A 20,356-nucleotide genomic window follows, 5' to 3' on the forward strand; every position below is an offset into this window, starting at 1 on the left:
ATCTATCTATCTATCTATCTATCTATCTATCTATCTATCTATCTATCTATCTATCAATTTATCATTTATCTATCATGTATCATCACTCTCTTTACCTATTTATCTACCTGTTTATGGATCTATCCATAATCCATGTGTCTATCTATCATCAATTAGATGTAGATGTAGATGTTGATGTTGATGTAGATGAAGATATAGATGATATAGATATAGATGATAGAGATAGATAAAGAGACAGAGATAGAGATAGAGATAGATAGATATAGACATATACTCTTGCTTTAGACAAGTGTGTGTGTTTGTGTGTGTGTGTGTGTGTGTGTGTGTGTGTGTATTTTATGAAGGAATAACACTAAGAAGTGGCACAGTCTTCAAATTTTCTCCATGGAAAGGTATGCATAATCCAACAATTCTTCTGGCTGGGTGAAAGATGATAAAGCTCTTAACCCCAGAAGTGAGATGTCACAGCATTTCAGTTTAATATTAAAAACCTAGAAGACTTCTAAGAAATACAGAAACTAAAGAATGCTGAGAAAAGGAGGGATACTATTCCCCCAGGGAAATGTACACTAATTAGCTATCTAATACCAAATGGCCAGTTCTGAAATATGCATAATTGTAACATTTTGCAAACTCAGCAGGTTACATTTAGGAATAGAAGCATGAAACAACAATAAGTGATCAAAGTGACTATGAAAAAAAAATGAGAGGTTTATGCGTGTGTATTTGTGTGTGCATATGTGTGTATGCATATATATGTTAACATATACGTGTATGTATATGTATACATATGTGTTTGGAAGAATTTGCACAAGAGAATGGAAAGAGAAAAATTATTAAATAGAAATCAATAAAAAATAAAAGAGAGAGATTGGAACCTTAGCACAAGTACACATTACTCTCATCTTCCTGCCTGAGAACACAGTAGGACCAGAAGTCTTCCCCTTCTGATGTCATGACTTCCTTATTATGAATGACTTTGGCCCCTGGAGGTATAAGCCAAAGACACCTATTTTTTCAGTGTACTTAATCACAGCAAAAGTCATGCAGCTACAATACCAATCATAAAAAAATTACAACCCTAAACAATGAAGTTAATAAGGACACATCTTTTATTCTGAGGTAAAATTTTTTAGTTCTTAATTAAGTTTATGGTGTATTGTTTGTTTTTACTTAACACTGGATATTAGGAATGAAAGAACATGCTCCTTCTTCTCCCAATAATTGAAATTCCTTGTGGGACCTCATATACTAGAATATGAGACCTCATATACTAGATACCAACGTGGCTAAAATCCAGGCTAAACCTCTGCCATTACTGGTTGCTACTGTTAGGGCTCTATTTGGATGAGTAGTGGGCAGTCTGCCATCACAGGCTTGCAATCCCCTGTTATCCTGAAACCTGTTCTCCCACTCTCATTGGATTTTGCACATAATTTCTGTGAATCCTGGTGCTTCTCACACAGGAACCATGAAAATTTTGAGTGTGGGAAGTGACTGGTTCATAGGTGGAGAATTTGGCCCATGTCACTCTGCCCCACTGCTAAGTTGACTTTAAGTCAAGGGGATAGTTGACTTTTCTGTCTGTTAGTAAAAAAAAAGAAAAAAAAAAAAAAAAAAAAAAAAAACTCTTGGAAGACTTGTTTCCCTCCTCTCCTCCCATAGAATTAACTTTTAAGATGTGTCTCTACTGAAACAATATAATTGATGTTTAAAACAAATTCAGCAAAGCAGGGCGGGAATGTTTAGACAAAGAAAAACAGTCATGCTAAACTATTCTTTGGCATGGAATGAGGAAGTGTCAAATTGCAGGTGTTCTGATTTAAAAAATAGCAACTAAACGCTGTAATATCTACAATGATGGGACTCATGGGGCTGCTTTGCTTATTCTTCTTCTATCTGGGATGTGTGAGGAAAGAACAGGCATAGCCCTGCAGCCTGCGCACTGAGTCACTGGATAAAGAGCCAGCAGTGCTAATTTTTCCCCTACATTTTTATAGTGGTTCTGCCTGATAACTTCATATCACAGTTATTTTGTTGAAACTTTAAATGGAAAAGGGGGGAGCAAATTGTATTGAAGGATTTTGTAAGAGAATAAGGACTTGAGATCATGCCCTTGAAAGTAGTCCCTGGTGACATACAAACACAATTATTGCCTCAGACTGACCACTAAGAATCCATGGACCAGAGGGTTAACTATAAAAAAGAATTAATGCCCTTGGGCTGAGAGAGATTTGACCCCTCACCTAAATTCAGGGAGTATGCACAGAAGAAAGACATGTGTCTCCAGTGTACATGCAACCAGTTCAGAGGAAGAAAGTTTAATTATTAGCAGAGATAGGAGAGTTCCACAGAAATCCAGGGGATGGGGAGGGGAAGGAGGCCTTAGTACAAATGAAAAATGGCCTGTCTTTCTGTACATACACACACAGTATATAAATATCACACACAAAAACAAGTGCACATACATATACATATACATATATATATGACAATAATGAAACATGTATCATAAATTTGAGAGTAGATGAGGGGACATGGGAAGAGTTGCACTGGGGCAAGGAATGAATGGAATTAATACAAGTACAATATACATTTATAAAGATCATAAAATTTAAATTAAAAGCAAACAAGTATGTAGTCTTTCTCAACATTTAACATTAACTACATATGAAGAAGAGGAAGGTATATTAAGATGACTGGACAATATATTATAAGTCTAATGAGTGAAAGTTCATTGGTGGCTCTTATATTATCATTAATAAAATTATATTGTATATACTTAAATATATATTCAGTTTATTTTAAAGCATATATTCCAGTATATACATATATATACAATGTAATATATATTTGGGTATATACATATCCTCTATGTATAATATTATATTATATTCCAAAATATATATAACATATATCTATAAAACCATTTTAAACTTTTGATATTTTTATTTATCAAGTTAGACATTTTTAGATAAGACCAATAACTGATATAAACTGACTCTCAGAATTCTGTGACTTCTGAAGAGAAATAAGAAATGGAATGCTTTTGTGCTTTCTTTCCAGAATGCTGCTGTACTTGGGCTTATTAATGATTTTTTTGATGATGGGTTTAGTATATACCATTCAATATAAAGCCAGTTTTTAATTTTTGATCTATGTCTGATGCTTCAATGACTTTGCCTACAATATCCCTTTTTTTTCCATCTCCATGGATCTTTACTATTAAATTGTGAATTACATTGATCTGGTCTCTTCACTGGTTCTCCAAAGTTATTTGATGTCTTGAGAAAGCACATTCACAAATGCATCACTATGTAGACATAACACAGAAAAAGCTCCTAGGATATAACAGTAAATAAATTAATGAACTGCATTTTTAGGTGAGCTCACTGAATAACTCTTGGTAATTATTTTGAGACTAATAACATATGCAGTGGAAGCATATATTAATCCTACAGTGAATAGGTCTGTTCCAAATGGAATATTTAAGTAAACATTAAAGAATGGCAACATATTTAGCATATAATTATGTTGTTTAGTAAACTTTCAAAGCTCATGACTAAAACTTTATTAACTTAAATTTGGTGTAAATATAGAGCAATAAGTAGAAGAATAATTTATGAGAATAATATTCTTGCCCATGGTTCTAAATTTAACACTCTGAGCTCTTAATAAATCCTAAAGCCTACCTTACTGGAAATTATTTAGATATGAGATAAAACTGTCTGTAGAAATTCATCTTAAAATGTTTAATTATATGTAAGACATAGAAAGTAAAAGATTTCATTTCAATTTAACTTTTTTTATTATGTCCTCAGGGGAACAGAATAAGCTACAGGATATATTAGGTTTCATTATCCACATAAATACTTAATTAAGTTTGTGACGTTCAAGAGCAACACAATTATAATCTCCAAAAGTAACCCAACATTAGCCTTAGTTCCAGATGTTAATTGAGGAACACTGCTTCATTTTTCTATAGTTTTTTGTATAATTTGTGTAGCAGGGCTTTTCACAGACAACTCAAGGAGAGAACACACTCTCACCTCCCACAACACATTCAAAATCTGACATTTCATGGATTGACATCTTTAGAATTTTCAGATCTGAAGATACGAACCACTTCATACTATTTTATAACATCTGTATAAGCTGCAGTGTTGAACCATTAAGCATACACACGTTATAAAATCTTTTTCACTCACCCTCTTAGCTTCAGGAAATTTTGTGGGCCAGTATGTTTAAATTTCTAAGAAATCAATGTGTTCAATCGATGTGTTGAATCTAGTCATTGCCCTCTTCTTCTGACTTTTATTTGGACAGATAGGCTTATAAATCAACACACAGGTTCCCATTTCTATTTAATTGCCCTGAGGATGTGTTTTCCTTTATTTCTATGTGTTTTTCTTTAGGTAACATTTCATAAAACAAAGCACATTTTTCTACAAAAACTATTGTCTTCAGTTAAATTTCAAATATAAGTATAAAAGAAGTTACGTGAAATTTTAAACTCAGTTGTGCCAACCACACAACTATATTTAGCTCAAGGCTACCATTTGGAACTATACAGAAATATGCCTGCAGTTACATTGAAACTGAAATAAAATCATGCCTGTTGCCCCTCTGACCTCTTCTATAGGTACTGGTTATAAGGTAGTATCTCCAGAAACATTCAGGCAATGCCAGCAATAACACAACAAAGTGAATGTTGACAAATGCGGTATTTACCAGGGTTACCCAGGTGTTGGGAGACAAGAGAATCTCACAAGTTTTTAAAAACCCACAGTCTTTATAAATAGCAAAGCGAAAATTATCAGAGAAATAAGCATATTCATAATATTAGAAGGGGGAGAGAAGATATATAAGAAGATATATAAGCAACTTTTGGGTGTTTTATTTTCTATAACAATTGCCAGTAGCTATGTTGGTTGAAATGCTTCCAAAATTCTCTCCACTGCCTTGTCCCACAATTTCAAAAAGAAGGGACCCTGGTATGTAACAATACAAAAATCAGAACTATAGAAGAACAAATTGAAGGTAAAATAAAATAATATTTTACTCCGTTTCTATGATAAAAAGAACTACAGAGTTAATTTTCTAACTGGTTATTCTGCCATATTAAATTCTAAATAAATCACCTCAATGTGTCATGTAACAAGTTTTGCTACAAGTCTCCACTGACTGCACAGAAGTTTGTACAGAATGGAGTAGAAGGAAGGTGAGGAGAGCATGCTTTCACTGGGATAGGTGTTAAGAATTATCTCCAGATGCCCCTTAGAATAAGAGAAGAGAGTTGTGCATAACAGCAATTTTTAAGACCCCCAGAGAAGGGAAGTTGCACTGTAAGATAGCATAATAAATGTTAAAACCTAATGTTTATCTGGCCACACAAACCTGATCTTCAATTTTATATTTCCAGTAACAACCAATCTGGGATCACACCTTCATAGAAGGAAAATGTCTTTTAATATACAATAAAGATTGTTTTTCATTTTCCTATTTATGTAAAGGTTGATCCTCACAAACCCACACTCCATGACTCATGAATCATATTAAATACCAATTACATAAATGGATTATCCAAGCTGGAGAACAGTAGTAAGTGGGTCTTCTCTTTTCTTTTTAAAGACGATGCGCAGGTTTGTTTTACTTTGTGAAATAGAGTCTTCACTGAACTTGTGCAATAGGTGCCCACTTCATTACTAAGAGCATAAGCAGTCAAATTCACATTTAACCACACCTTTAGCAATAAGTCATTTTAGGCAACTGTGGTGAGCTTCCCATTAGAAGTTGATGGGGGGAGCGCATGTGAATTTCTAGCTTGCTGGAAGTCAGCCAGAAGCTCAGGACACATTTGCAAAGGGATAGTTGATCCTGACTTTTAAGATCAGATAATTTAGTACCAACTTTGCCCCTATAGTGGACAGAATATGGTAAGTATGAGCTCTTGAAAAACTGACAGTTTTGGACTCTGTCATTTGTGCAAGTGTGTGTGTGTGTGTGTGTGTGTTTATGTGTGTATGTATCTGTGTGTGTCTGTAGAAATTCAGTTTCCTGAGGGGTGAAAGAAAAAAGTATTGGATCTCTTGGATCTAGAGGTCAAGGTGGTTGTGAGCCACCTAACTTGGATGCTGGGAAATAGATTCAGATCCATAGGAAGTATGCTCTTTTAACTGCTGAGCCATTTCTCTAGCCCCTTCTAGTGGTTTGAATAAGAAACAACCCACTCCTGTAGACTCATAAGTATAAATGCTGGTCTCAGCTGGTGGGACTGTTTGGGAAAGATAAGGAGGTCTTGTTGGATGAGGAATGTTACTAGAAATTGGCTTTGAGGTTTCAAAATTTCATGCTATACCATCTGAGACTCTCAGCATCTCTCTCTCTCTCTCTCTCTCTCTCTCTCTCTCTCTCTCTCTCTCTCTCTCTCTCTCTCTCTCATTCTCTCTCTCTCTCCCTCCCTCAGGTTTATGTTGTCAGCACAAAGGAGAATTATTTGTCCCAGTAGGACAATGGTCAGGAAATGTGACAAGAAGTAGTAGAGAATGGGGGAGAAAAGGAAGGGAACAAGGGAGATGGGAAAGGGATTTTGTCTCAGGAGAGTAGAACGAAAGATGTAGGAGAGGATATGGTGAAATACAGCTCTTCAACTCCTGGCCGGCAAGGCCTCGAGGGCACCAGGAATATCTACCACACAAATGGTATATTCCCAGTGACCTTCTTTCTCCAATGACCCTCTACCTTCCACAGCTTCACTACCTCCCAGTTAAGTAATTCATTAGATCATACCCTTAGCACTGTTTGTGGAAATGTCTTCTCAGACACACCTAAAAATGTGGTCAACTGATTTCCTGGTTATCTCCCATTCAAACCAAATTGAAAAAATTAGCCATCACAAACCCTGGCTCTCATACTGGTTTTTAGCCTGTCTTGGTAACTTTTACATTACTGTAATAAGGTATCACAACTAAGGCAATGATATAATGGTTTATTTACTTATGATTTCAGAGAGTTCTAGTTCATGGTGTCAGGACATAGGTAGCAAGCAGCAGGTGGCTTCAGCCACAATTGAGAGCTTATGACTCAGAACCACAAACAGGCAGAAGAGCCCTGGTGACAATGAGTGACTTTTGGAATCTCAAAGCTCACACTGTGACACACCTCCTAACCCTACCTAAAAATTCCACCAACCAGAAACCCAGTATACAAATATATGAGACCATGGGGTTTGCACATATTCAAACAACTACACCATCTCCCATGTCCTCGAGAGAGCCTTGTGGGCGGCAGGAAGTATATATGCCGTTTGTGGATGAACACTATTCAGACATTTGCCCTCTATATTTTGAGGAGTTTGCAGTTTCTATATTAAATTCCACGTGCTGCAATAAGTCTGTTAAACTGTGAACTCTGAACTTTGTCCTAGGCTACACTTGAGGTGTTCTTTCTGCACAGTGAGCCTTACTTGTAAGCTGAAAGTATCTATCTAGTTCTAACTGGTACCGCTGATAGAAGCAGAATGTATACAAACATTTAAGCATTTATTTATTTCACTATATTTCTTTGAGAGCCTCAGTGACTATATCATTACTTGCCAGTCAACCTGGGCTTCCATTCGTAGTGAACTGTCCTGAGAATCCTCTGGATTATTAAAGGATAGAGTATTCACTGCATACATAATATGGAACACTGTCAATATCTGTTTTGAGTGATATATTTTAATGAGGCATAAATGACCTCTTCTATGTCATTTCTCTTATGCACCCCATTTCTCTTTACTCAAATTCTACTAAATGAACCATATGCAAAGGATACAGTAATTCCTGTGCATAAATATTTTTGCTATAGTTTAAAAAATAGGTACCAATTGACAGCATTATCTTTCCTCATTAAAGTTACAATAAAAATACAAAAAAAGAAAAGAAAAAATATCTAATTAATAAATTTCAGTGACTGGTTTGCTATTATTCCCAATTATTTATATTCCAAAATGAAACACACACATAGACACACACTTATTATTTTAACACACCTTAAACAGCACAGAGCTAGGCCACTGCCTAACCTTCATAAGATTAAACCTAGTTATTATTTACTATTTCTATCTTCTATCTTGGTTGCTTTGGGCCCAGTTGTGCAGCCCTCTAGGCCGGACCATGCTCTCCTGACCCCTTCACTTGATGGTTGTGCCTTTCTGTTCTGCACACTTCTCAGGCATGACATTGCTCCTCTTTTCCACACTCTTCTAGAATGACGGATCTCTTTATCTCTCCTCCTGGTCCTAAGCCTGGGAAATCCTAAAAAATTCCAACTCTGTCTGACCTTTCCAAATATTGGCTGTTGGCATCCTTATTTACCAATCAGAACCAACTGGGGGCAGGTTCCCAGAAGCTATGTGCAGACACTCTCCTGTAAGCAGGTATTGGGGGAGCATAATTAGCATTCATAATAGAAGTAGCTACAGTGTTTCACCCCATGCTTAGAATAAAATTAATATATTCCTATGATCATAGGATAGCACAATGAGTTAATATATATTCAAGAAACAGGGTTTATAATTGAATTTAAATTAATGAAAGTATTTATCACCTATCATTTGTATCAAAGATCTATCAACTATTCATTTATCATATATCATGTATCTATCATCTATCTACCAACCTACATAATAAACTTCTATTTATTATCTTCTTTTCTGCCATGTAACCTAACTTTTGCCTTTTCTTTGTACCTAGTTTTTTATGCGATTTTTATATCTCAATGTAGTCAAACTATTTCTTTTCTGAATTTTCTACAATTTAATGTACTTCTTAGAACAATACTATATATAGACCATCTACACTCATAATTCTATAAGAAACTCAAGAAAGAACAAAGTAAATATTTTATATAAAACCAATGCATGTAAAGATATTTTCCATTACCCTTCTCTCTCTTATAACTGTCTACACCTGAAATAGTCTGAGACTTGTATCTTCCCATCATGACAGAATTATTCTAATGGAACATAGTTACAATAAAGTACTTGAGTTGAAGAAGTTCCAATGAATTTTGTACCTTTAGATGTTACATTAATATGCTAGGAATGCCATTCTGAGATACTATTGGACTCAAAAAAGACACTTATTTTATCACAGTCTTATGTTTACAAGTCAAAGATTAGCTTCCCACCACTCATGTTTGCATGAGGCACAAATTTTGTTTTCCAGGTGGACAGATGCTTCCTTGATGAATGTGAATTGGGTGTAGGATGAGGAAGGGTGGCCAAAAACATTCTGACATCTCTTTTTATAGAGACATCTTTCTAATAAGACATCGTTACTAACTTTAGTTCTTCATTGAAGCTTAACACAGAGTAGTCTTGGTCTCACACACACACACACACACACACACACAAAACCACACTGTGGAGGAGATTGAACACTAATGAATTTAGAAGAATGGACAGTCCATATGGTCATAAACCTTCCATTGTAGGTTTAAAGAGTCTAGAAATAGGATACATTATTATCTGTATTTCCATGTAGCTTATCCAAAATATACAAATATTTATTGTTTTTCATAAGTAGTAAATGACATATGAAAGTCCTTATTAAAGTCTATAAAAGATTTATGTTGTAAATATACAAAAAATGTTTAAATTATTGAATAATATTTCTTTTAAAAACACGTAGCTGCCATTCTTTTTATAATATATAATTATTTGGGATTGCTGTCAAAATATCTAAGTATAAAATCTGGTTTATAATTAGGATAATAATAAGTGTGATTCCATACACTGATGCAGCTTACATATAATGAACATAATACAAAATAGTATTGCCTTTGTTGTTAAAAATTATTCCCATAATAAACACATTTCTTATTTCAACCATATAAAATATATATTTTTTCCCTAAAATTAAGTTCTGTTTTATTGTAAACTACACTAAAATCTTTTTTTCTCTTTAAGCCTCTGAATTTCAAGTTATTCTATTTATTTTTTCATTTATCAAACAATTGTATTGCTTCCCTCTGTGATTAAATGCACGTATTCCTCTGACAAAGAATTCAGCTTCAACTTCCAGCATACACATGGTGGCTCACAACTATTAGTAACACCAGCCCAGTGTTTGATCACCTTATTCATCAGGTATTAATAAGGTTTTGCTGAAAAGAATCTACATTACTCTAGACAGACAACTTACCTTGCAGATAAACATTTGGAGACTATTGATCACTGTCTATATCTCATTCATTAAGTAATGTTCATGTCTTTGGCTCTCTTTTTATATATTGATTTAATATTTTCTCATTCATTTCATTTTACCTTAGCTTCTAAATCTAGATTTTTTTCTGATCCATCTCACTTAAGTATTCTAATATATAATTAGACAAATGTTAAATGAGATATTATGAATGTTACTTATTTTTTATTGATTATTGTATTCATTTACATTTTAAATGATAAACCCCTTCCTAGTTTGGGGATTGAAGATAGTGTACTTAAATAACCCAACAAATTCCCCCAGAGAACTCCTACAGCTGATAAACAAGTTCAGCAATGTAGCTGAATAAAAAATTAACTCAAACAAATCAGTACCCTTCCTACATTCATAGGATAAACATGTGGAGAACAAAATTAGGGAAGAGATACCCTTCACAATAGTCACAAAAACTATGAAATACTTTGGTGTGACTCTAACCAAGCAAGTGAAGGACCTGTATGACAAAAACTTCAAACCTCTAAAGAAGGAAATCGAGGAAGAGCTCAGAAAATGAAAAGATCCCCCATGATCATGGATTGGAAGGATCAACATTTTAAAAATGGCCATTTTACCAAAAGCAATCTACAGATTCAATGCAATCCCCATCAAAATTCCAACCAGTTCATCATTGAGTTGGAAAGATCAATGTGCAATTTCATCTGGAATAACAAAAGACCTAGAATAGTGAAATCCATCCTCAATAACAAGAAAACATCTGTGGGAATCACTATCCCTGACCTAAAGCTATATTACAAGGCAATTGTGCTGAAAACTGCATGGTACTGGTACAGAAATAGGCATGTGGATCAATGGAATAGAATAGAAGATCCAGAAATGAGCCCTCAAGTATATGGTCACATGATTTTTGACAAAGGAGCCATAAACATTCAATGGAAAAAGGACAGCCTATTCAACAAATGGTGCTGGTCCAACTGGCACTCAGCATGCAAAAGAATGAAAATAGACCCTTTCTTATCTCCTTGTACAAAGCTCTAATGTAAGTGGATCAAAGATCTCCACATTAAACCAGATACACTGAAACTATTAGATGAAAAATTAGGGAAAACCTTAGAACACATAGGCACAGGAGAAAATTTCCTGAACAAAACCCCAATGTCTCAAGCTCTAAGGTCAAAGATTAACAAATGGGACTTAATGAGATTGCAAAGTTTCTGTAAGGCTGAGGACATTTTCAAGAAAACAAAACTGCAGCCAACAGAATGGGAAAAGATCTTTACCAACTCCACATCAGATAGAGGCCTAGTATCCAAGGTATACAAAGAACTCAAAAAGGTAGACACCAGAGAATCAAACATCCCTATTAGAAAATGGGGTACAGATCTAAACAAATCGTTCTCAATTGAGGAATATCGAATGGCTGAGAAACATCTATGGAAGTGCTCAACATCCTTAGCCATCAGGGAAATGCAAATCAAAACAACCCTGAGATTTTACCTCACACCAGTCAGATTGGCCAAGATCCAAAACTCAGATGAGAGCAGATGCTGGCAAGGTTGCAGAGAAAGAGGAACTCTTCTCCACTGTTGGTGGGGTTGTAAACTGATACAACCACTCTGAAAATCAGTCTGGTGATTCCTCAGAAAATTGGACATAGTACTACCCGAAGATCCAGCTATTCCACTTCTGGGCATATACCTCAGAGTCACTCCAATATACAACAAATATACATGCACCACAATGTTCATAGCAGCCCTATTTATAATAGCCAGAAGCTGGAAAGAACCCAGATGTCCTTCAGTAGATGAACGGATACAAAAATTGTGGTACATTTACACAGTGGAGTACTACTCAGCTATCAGAAACAATGACTTAACCAAATTCTTAAGAAAATGGTTGCATCTAGAGAATATCATCCTGAGTGAGATAACCCAGTCACAAAAGAACAATGAAAGTATGCAGTCACTGATAGTGGGATGCTAACCCCAGAGGCTTTGACTGCCCCAGAAACAACTCACAGACTGTGTGAAGTTCAAGAAAAAGAGAAAACAAAACAAAACAAAAATATAAAAATAAAAGGTCATGCTCCCACACCAAGAAAAAGTTGACTAATTCCGGTTACATCCTGTTCTACATGTACTTTTTGCTCATTGTAACTAGTAAGACCTTAATGCAGAGTATCAAACCTTAAAAAAAAAAAAAAAAGAAAAAAAAAAAAAGCCAAGCAACTGACACAATTTTATTTGTATACATTTATAAAAAAATGTTTACAATTTTTTCTTTTATCTTTGTTTTTTAAAATAAAGTTTTAAAAAAGAGGAAATAAATAATAAATACCAAAAAAAAATAAATATTGATAGTTATAAATGGGAAGGTAGTTATTTGTCACTCAATACACAGTAAAACTATTACAAAACCGATTTTCATGTTTTGAGCTACCTAATTGTATTACATAGTACTTATTTTTTTTCCTTATACATTATTAATATTTAGTAAAAGTTATCATATTTTACTTGAAAATTTCACACTTGATAGGCATTTGTTTTCAATTATCTTATCACTGCAAGTAACAATAAGTGAGTTGTATGTATTAGGAAGTAATATTTAAAAACCAAATCAGCATATTGATAAATATGTATTTAGTGTTTGATCTTCCTAGACATAGATAACTAAATTTCTGTAGAGTGTTGGTAAATGAATTCAGTGTACAACCATGAACTATATCCTAAACAATTCCATTAGTTCAGAGCAAAGAAATGAAATAAAAAAGACAGTGATTCATGTATGAATCTGTTAGAGAGGTGATAAATAAAAAATTCATCTTTTTGGACATATACACATTGTGTTTTTTCCCATGGTCTGAATGGCATCTCATTGGTAAAATGAATATATTATTTTGGAGACAGAAAAATAAGCAGTTAAAGTTGTCTCTTTAAAACTAGTTAAGGATGATTTTTGACTTTTTAAATGATTTTGAGTAGAAAAAAATTGAGATTTGTCAATTTCAGGGAGGTAATGGGAGGTGGAGGGGGATAGATTGATGGAAAGGGGATAACATCTGAATGTAGAAGATCTGAAAACGTCTGTCTTAGAGAACACACACAATGTCCACAGAGACCCTTGTAAAGAAAAAACATTTAATTGGGACTGCTTAAAATTTCAGGCTACGCTTTTACAACTAATAAACAACTTGAGCAAAGTGGCTGGCTATAAAATTAATGCAAACAACATTTCAGGTTACTTACCTGTTTCTGCTAGCTCTAGAATTTAGTTGGAGCTGAGAGTTCTTCAATCAGGATCATCAGGTAGCAAGAAGTGAATTGGTTTGAACTTCTGGGACATCAAAACCACAGTGACATACTTCCTCCAACAAAGCCACCTCATCCAACAAAGCCACACCTGACCCTACAAGGCCACACCTGCTCCAACAAACCCACACCTACCCCAAAATGACCACACCTAGCAGTGTTACTCCACTTTCACAGCTTGACACAATGGCCTCTCTGGATCTCCAAGCAAGAGGACCCACCCTGGGGACTCACCTGACCTCAGCAGCTTTCTTAAACCCCTATTAAGGTAAAGGGGGGGGGGTTGTCATAGAGACTCCAAGAGGTGAGAGTTCCCAAAGCCATGAACATCTGCTGATGAAAGCTGGTAATAGGGAGTGGAACCAGCCCAACAAAAAGAAGTTTGGTAGTCAATAAAACTAAGGAAAATGCTGAGTTTTGGAGCGCTAGCTCCAATTAAATGTTTTCCTTTTTTTTAAAAAAAAAATTATTTCATTGCATATTCTCTGTATTTACCTTTTAAATGTTATCTCCTCCCCACATCCTAGCTCCCATCTCCCCTCCCCATCCACTTGTTTCCATGAAGGTGCACCCCTCTCCCAATCACCCTCTCCACCTCGTTGCATGTATAAGAGTTGCCTTGGTCATGATGTCTTTTTATAGCAATGAAATACTAAGACAATATGAAGGTGAAAATTGTTTTTTAAAGATCTGTGGATAATTGTAATGAGATTTTGATGAGGGTTACAATGAATCTATAGATTGCTTTTATTAGGATGAGCATTTTTTACTATGTTAAACTTGTCAATCCATTAGCATGGGAGAACTTCCTATGTTTTGATATCTTCTTCAGGCTCCCTTTTAGAACAGTAATGTGTCATTATATGCCGGAAATATATCTACTTTTAGACTTTATAGAGAATTGAAGTTAAGAGATTAGATGGATCACAGAAAACACTTTGATTTTTGGACTTTCCGTCATTGTCCAGACTGTAATAGACTGTGGAGGCTTTTGAAGTTGGATTAAATGCATTTTACCTTATGCTATGGTTATAAACCATATATGTGTTTGAATGCTTTGTCCAAAGGAAGTGCAACTGTTAAGAGGTATGGCCTTGTTGGAGTAGTTGAGGCCTGCTTTCTTTCTTTCTTTCTTTCTTTCTTTCTTTCTTTCTTTCTTTCTTTCCTTCCTTCCTTCCTTCCTTCCTTCCTTCCTTATTTCCTTCTTCCTTTCTTTCTTTCTCTTCTGTTTGGTTGTTGTCTTTAGAAGCCTGCTCCTTTCTGAAGGAAAATGGGGGGAAGAGGATTTGGGGTAGAGGAAAGACTCGGCGAGGTATGAGGAGTGGAGGGAGGAGAAACTGTCCCCATGTTGTATTGTGTGAGAAGAACCTATTCTCAATTTTAGAAAATCAATAGAATACCACAAAATGGAAAAGCAAACAAAACACACATGAAAACTAGGGTAAAGGTGGGAGAGTACGGTAATGTTTTTATTTGGACGTTAAGTATGTACTCTATTTTTAGTTTGCAGGTAACTGGGTGAGATGCAAACACTGTAAATTATCTGCTATTTTTTTTATTTTTTATAAAGTATGTCCAATGAAATTTATTGTCAATAACATCAATAAATATCCAAGTAAAAACTATATAATATGAACGCAGAAAAGTGTTTTCTAATATCATTCAGTATTTATACAAACAAGTTAAGAGAAAAAGAGCATAAAACAATAATGGACTCGATACATAAAATAATCAAACAAATATGAAAGAAATTTTAGATGATTGATTTCATGTTACTAGAGAATCATTTTTATTAGCAGTAGACTTAACATATATAGATTATGTTTTTTGAACAGGTCATGAAATGTGAAGTTATAGTACACATTTACTGGTTGATTATTTAATTTCCACAATAACATATATCTTCAATGAATTTCTATCATGCACAGTTTATTCACCAAAATCTCTTGTTAACAAGATTGTAACTGGCAAAGACAACTGTTAAAACTAACAACTGTTTTGGTATTCTTTATTTCTCGTGATTTTGCTTCTAACTGAAAGGCAGCATGTATGAACTTATCAAAACTGGAAAGAATTTCTTTGCAGACTTGTAGAGAAAGAAGCAAAAAGGAGCAGGGAATCCCAAAGGTCTTGAAAATCAATCATGCCATCCAAGAAAATGATAAGAAAGCAGCTATTTGGTGTTTATGAATGAATCAGTCAAACAGCGTTAAGATCAGTATTTCAAGTTTCCATTCAATAGCAACAATAATGATTTCATGTCTTGGTGCTGCTGCCCATTGTAACAAGTACTTTAACACGTGTGGAACACCCAACATGTTCAATGGGAAAAATGATGAATAATATCATCTGAAAAAGGGAAAGATTTGTGAGAGATATAAAACCTACACACACTTTAGTCTATTTCCAAATTTCTTTCACTTTTGGCATTCCTATAGATAATTCATTTAACTGGTGCTGTAAATTCTATCTCACATCTCTCATTGCTGATATGAGAGATGAGTTCCACACATGATGAATAACCTGTGTTTAAAGCATGCTGTGTTTCCCAGATGATTTAATAATACAGTTCTTGCAAACTGCTGATGGCAGTAGTCATATCATGCATTTTAGATGTGAATCTTCATTTGAATCTTTTATGTTACATAAGTGTCACCTAGCAGAGGAATGAGGAATTTCAAAATCAGAAGAAATCCCATGACAATGTTGGTCAATACTATTGTACAGAGTGTTACTTTGTGTGCAACACACTTTTATCCTAAGAGTTATAAATTGAATCACAATAGCAGGCTTCCCAAGTTAAAATTCAACTTCAACTCTTTAACCTTGGATGAGAAACATATCACTGTGGATCAGGGTTTTAATGGTCTTAAATTGTTAGAGGTGTTGTTTTTGTTGTTGTCCTTTATTATTTAATTGTTTTGCTTACATGTATATCTATGTAGCACACATGTGACTCGTGACTGCAGTATCTGGAAGAGGATGTAGAATCACATGAAACTAGAGTTACAGAGAGTAGTGAATTTCCACACTGTTACTGCACTAGGATTCTGAGCATGAACCACTGGACTCATACTCTATGCCACTCAGGGATAAAGTAGAGGGGGATATTGTAAGATCCAGAATACCAGGGTCTGTTGTGAAATAGGCTCTCTTACAAATAACAAGACATGAACACTGAACTCTAAGGCTCGGCAGCAGTGCTTTGAGAAAGTCACTTGCAGATTTAGCTCTGTGAAACCCACACTCGGAGACATACTTCCCTCTTTTTTTTTGTTTAATTGAACAACTTTATTTTAAAAAACAAAGATAAATGTACAGATTTTAAGCATTTTTGCATAAAAGTATACAAATACATTTTTGTCAGTACTTGGGTTTTTAAAGATTTGATAGTGTGCATTAAGATCTTACTAGTTACAATGAGCATAAAGTGCATGCCTTGATAAAAAAATTTTCCCCCCAAAATTTTTATTGGATATTCTCTGCATTTATATTTCAGGTGTTATTCCATTTAATTTGCCTTTCTGACATATTTAAAATTCCTCAAACTCTACTTATGACCTCTTTAACCCTTGGTAGACATTCTGGATCATATAGAGAGGACGAAGAAGTAGAGAGAGACAGAGACAGACAGGCAGGCACACAGACAGACACACAGACACAGAGAGAGACAGAAACAGAGAGAGGAAGAGGATATGAAATGTACAACCTGAGAATCAATATTAATGATTAAGATTGAAATCAAAGATTGTCTGTTTTCCTTTATAAAACTATCAAGAAAACCAATACTATGTGACAAGTTGAAAAAAAGAAAGAACAAAAAAACAAAAAAACAAGGACAAAAGAACTGCACCTTGTACATTCATTAATTTTCAACAGATTTTGATATGTAGAATGGCATAAACATGTTCCTTTCTGCTTCTGACAACATGCTGATAACAAAGGCAAATAGGCATGTTCCATTTCCATATTAAAAGCTAAAAGAATTGATTTTGTAGAAGCAGAGAGTGCAAGTCTTGCCTCAAGAGGGTAGAACATGGATGGATAATAGTCTAGAATGAATTTGAATAATATGTATCAAGATACAATTACATAAAACTACTCAACTCTTCTATTCCATTGTGCAAAACTGTGACTGCAGTTTATGAAAACCTTTAAATATTTTATGTAGAGAGAAGAGTTTACTATTTCCAAAATAAAGAAATAGAAAATATTTAGGGAGAGAGGAATGCTAATTTGCATGCTTTAGTTTTATAACTAGCCTTCACACATGTGTATATGATTACTAAAGTATAGTTAAAAATATGAATAGGTATAGAATAATAAACTATTATTTATATAAAGCAAAGCAAATAGAAACAAATTCTTGGGGAGTCTGCAGAATTATTTTCTTCACAATTCAGACTTGGATCAGTTTACTGAGTAAAGAAAGTGGCCTTTACTAATCTGAGTGAACTTTACTGAGTTCATTGACTATCTGAGTAGGGCAAAAAGGCAATGATGAAGAAAATTCCCTTGTGGTTTAATCCATCTTTTCTTGCCCTCCAGGATCACAGAGCATGGTTCTGAGAATTTAGACTACAATGCAGAGCATTACATCAGCTTCTCCCCCATTTCTCAAGGCTTCAGTTTCAGTTACACTATCAGATCTCTCACTTCTCAGCCCACTGGACTCAGCAAATTGCTAATCACTGATTTTTCTGGGTCTTTACTTCACAGACAGACAGTATATCATGGAGATCCTCAATTGCTGTAATCACATGACCCAGTTCTTGAAATAAGTCTTTGGTTCTCTCTCTTGTTTAGTTGTCAAAACAGACTTAGGGTTTCTTGAACAGTCTTGCTGCTAACAGTTCTCAGTTTAATATTTGTGATTGGCTTTCTGTATAAAGTAAACAAGTATTGGTGAGTCACAGTGTAATACATTTAAATATATACACAACATATTAGCCTTGGAATGTTCTATTCAATAAACTGTAAACATTAAATAACTAAGCCACTCTAAATTTGATACTCTAAAATGTTTTTGTGTTTCAAAATAGAAAATTCTCTCCAATCCTGTTACAAATTTTCTCTCCAGCAGCAATAGATGCAAACTCCTGTTCTCACCAGAAGTGGGCCCCTTACTCTTCTAGACAGAGTTAGCAAAGGCAGCCTTTGCCCTATAGTGGCTTAATCTTTATTATGCTATATACAAAATGATGAATTCATCTCTAAGAAATCTATAATGATTGCTCACAAATGACAGGTTTTACCCTCTGAAAATAAACATTAGTACCTATTGGGTTATAACTTTATAATAAGAATAACTCTTGGTATATGCCACTCTTAGTCAAGGTTTTTATTCTTGCACAAACATCATAACCAAGAAGCAAGTTACGGAGGAAAGGGTTTATTCAGCTCACATTTCTACATTGTTGTTCATCACCAAAGGAATTCAGGAATGAAACTCAAGCAGGTCAGGAAGCAGGAGCTGGTGCAGAAGCCATGGAGGAATGTTACTTAATGGCTTGCTTCCCCTGGCTTGCTCAGCCTGCTTTACTATTGAAGCCAGGACCACCAGTCCAGGGATTGGACCATCCACAATGGGCCTTTGCCCCTTGATCACTAATTGAGAAAATGCCTTCCAGCTGGATCTCATGGAGGCCTTTCCTCAAGGGAGGCTCCTTTCTGTGATAACTCCAGCTTGTGTAAAAGTTGACACACACACAAAAAAAAAAAAAAAAAAAAAAAAAACATCCAGTACAATACCTGAATATAAGAGCAGAACCTAGGAAATATGTGGGCAACTAGGTAGTAATATTAATAATAGAAGGGACAGAGATACAGCTCCATGCTGCCAATAGAAACAACCTGTGAAATTCCATTCTCTTGAAAGGACACACACACACACACACACACACACACACACACACACATGCATTCACACACACACATACACATACACCATTTCTATCACTAATATCATCACCCTTGTGGGCCTATTAATCACAGATCCTGCATTGATTATTCAGTTTGCAAAATTACATAAGTTCTAAACATAAGTTTGACTAACTAAAACAGAGATCAAAGATGGCTCACCATGAGAAGATTGAATCTGTACAGTCTTTTTAATGAAACGATTCAAAGACTGGAAGAGATTAGACTGTTAAAGAATAATGGCTAGTTAAAAACTCAGAATTGACTCAGTGGTGAAGAGCATGTGTGCTTGCAAAGGGCCTCATAACTATCTATAACTACTGTTCCAAGAAACCTGATAGTCTCCTCTCTAGTCCACAGACACCACAGTACACTCTGCCCATACTTACATGCATGCAGGCCAAACATGTAGGTACAAAAAGTCTATCTAAAATATTTTAAATCTTCTTACCCACTCTGGGATGGTCCATAAAAATGAATCTGTCACCAATATTTTACAGTAAAATTCACGAGATATACAGAAACATTTTTGAAGAACTCTCTTTTTACCTGTACACCAGATCAAACAGTGAAAACCATGGTCATTACATTGGAAAATGTAATTCCAATGGAAGAATTGGATGACAGAGTGGCAGCATCCTGATGGAAGCAGCCCAAGGGCAAGGTAAGAGTAATTCCTGATAATGAGCAACAGAATGAAAGGACCAATACACATCTTCTGACCTACACAAACATATGTCATTAACAAGTAGGTCATTGAGTTCTTAGAAGTAAAGTCAATGGGAGGCCTACTAAATTCTTACCTGATCTATTGAAGAAAAGCTCTGGAACAAAAGTACAGAATTCTAATATTACAGATAAACTGCAAGAAGACTGGTATTTTGTCAATTCCCCAACTTTAGCCAATTTACACACAGAGACCCC

The sequence above is a fragment of the Micromys minutus genome, assembly GCF_963924665.1.
Source record: "Micromys minutus genome assembly, chromosome: 22".
In the NCBI taxonomy this organism is placed as follows: Eukaryota; Metazoa; Chordata; class Mammalia; order Rodentia; family Muridae; genus Micromys; species Micromys minutus.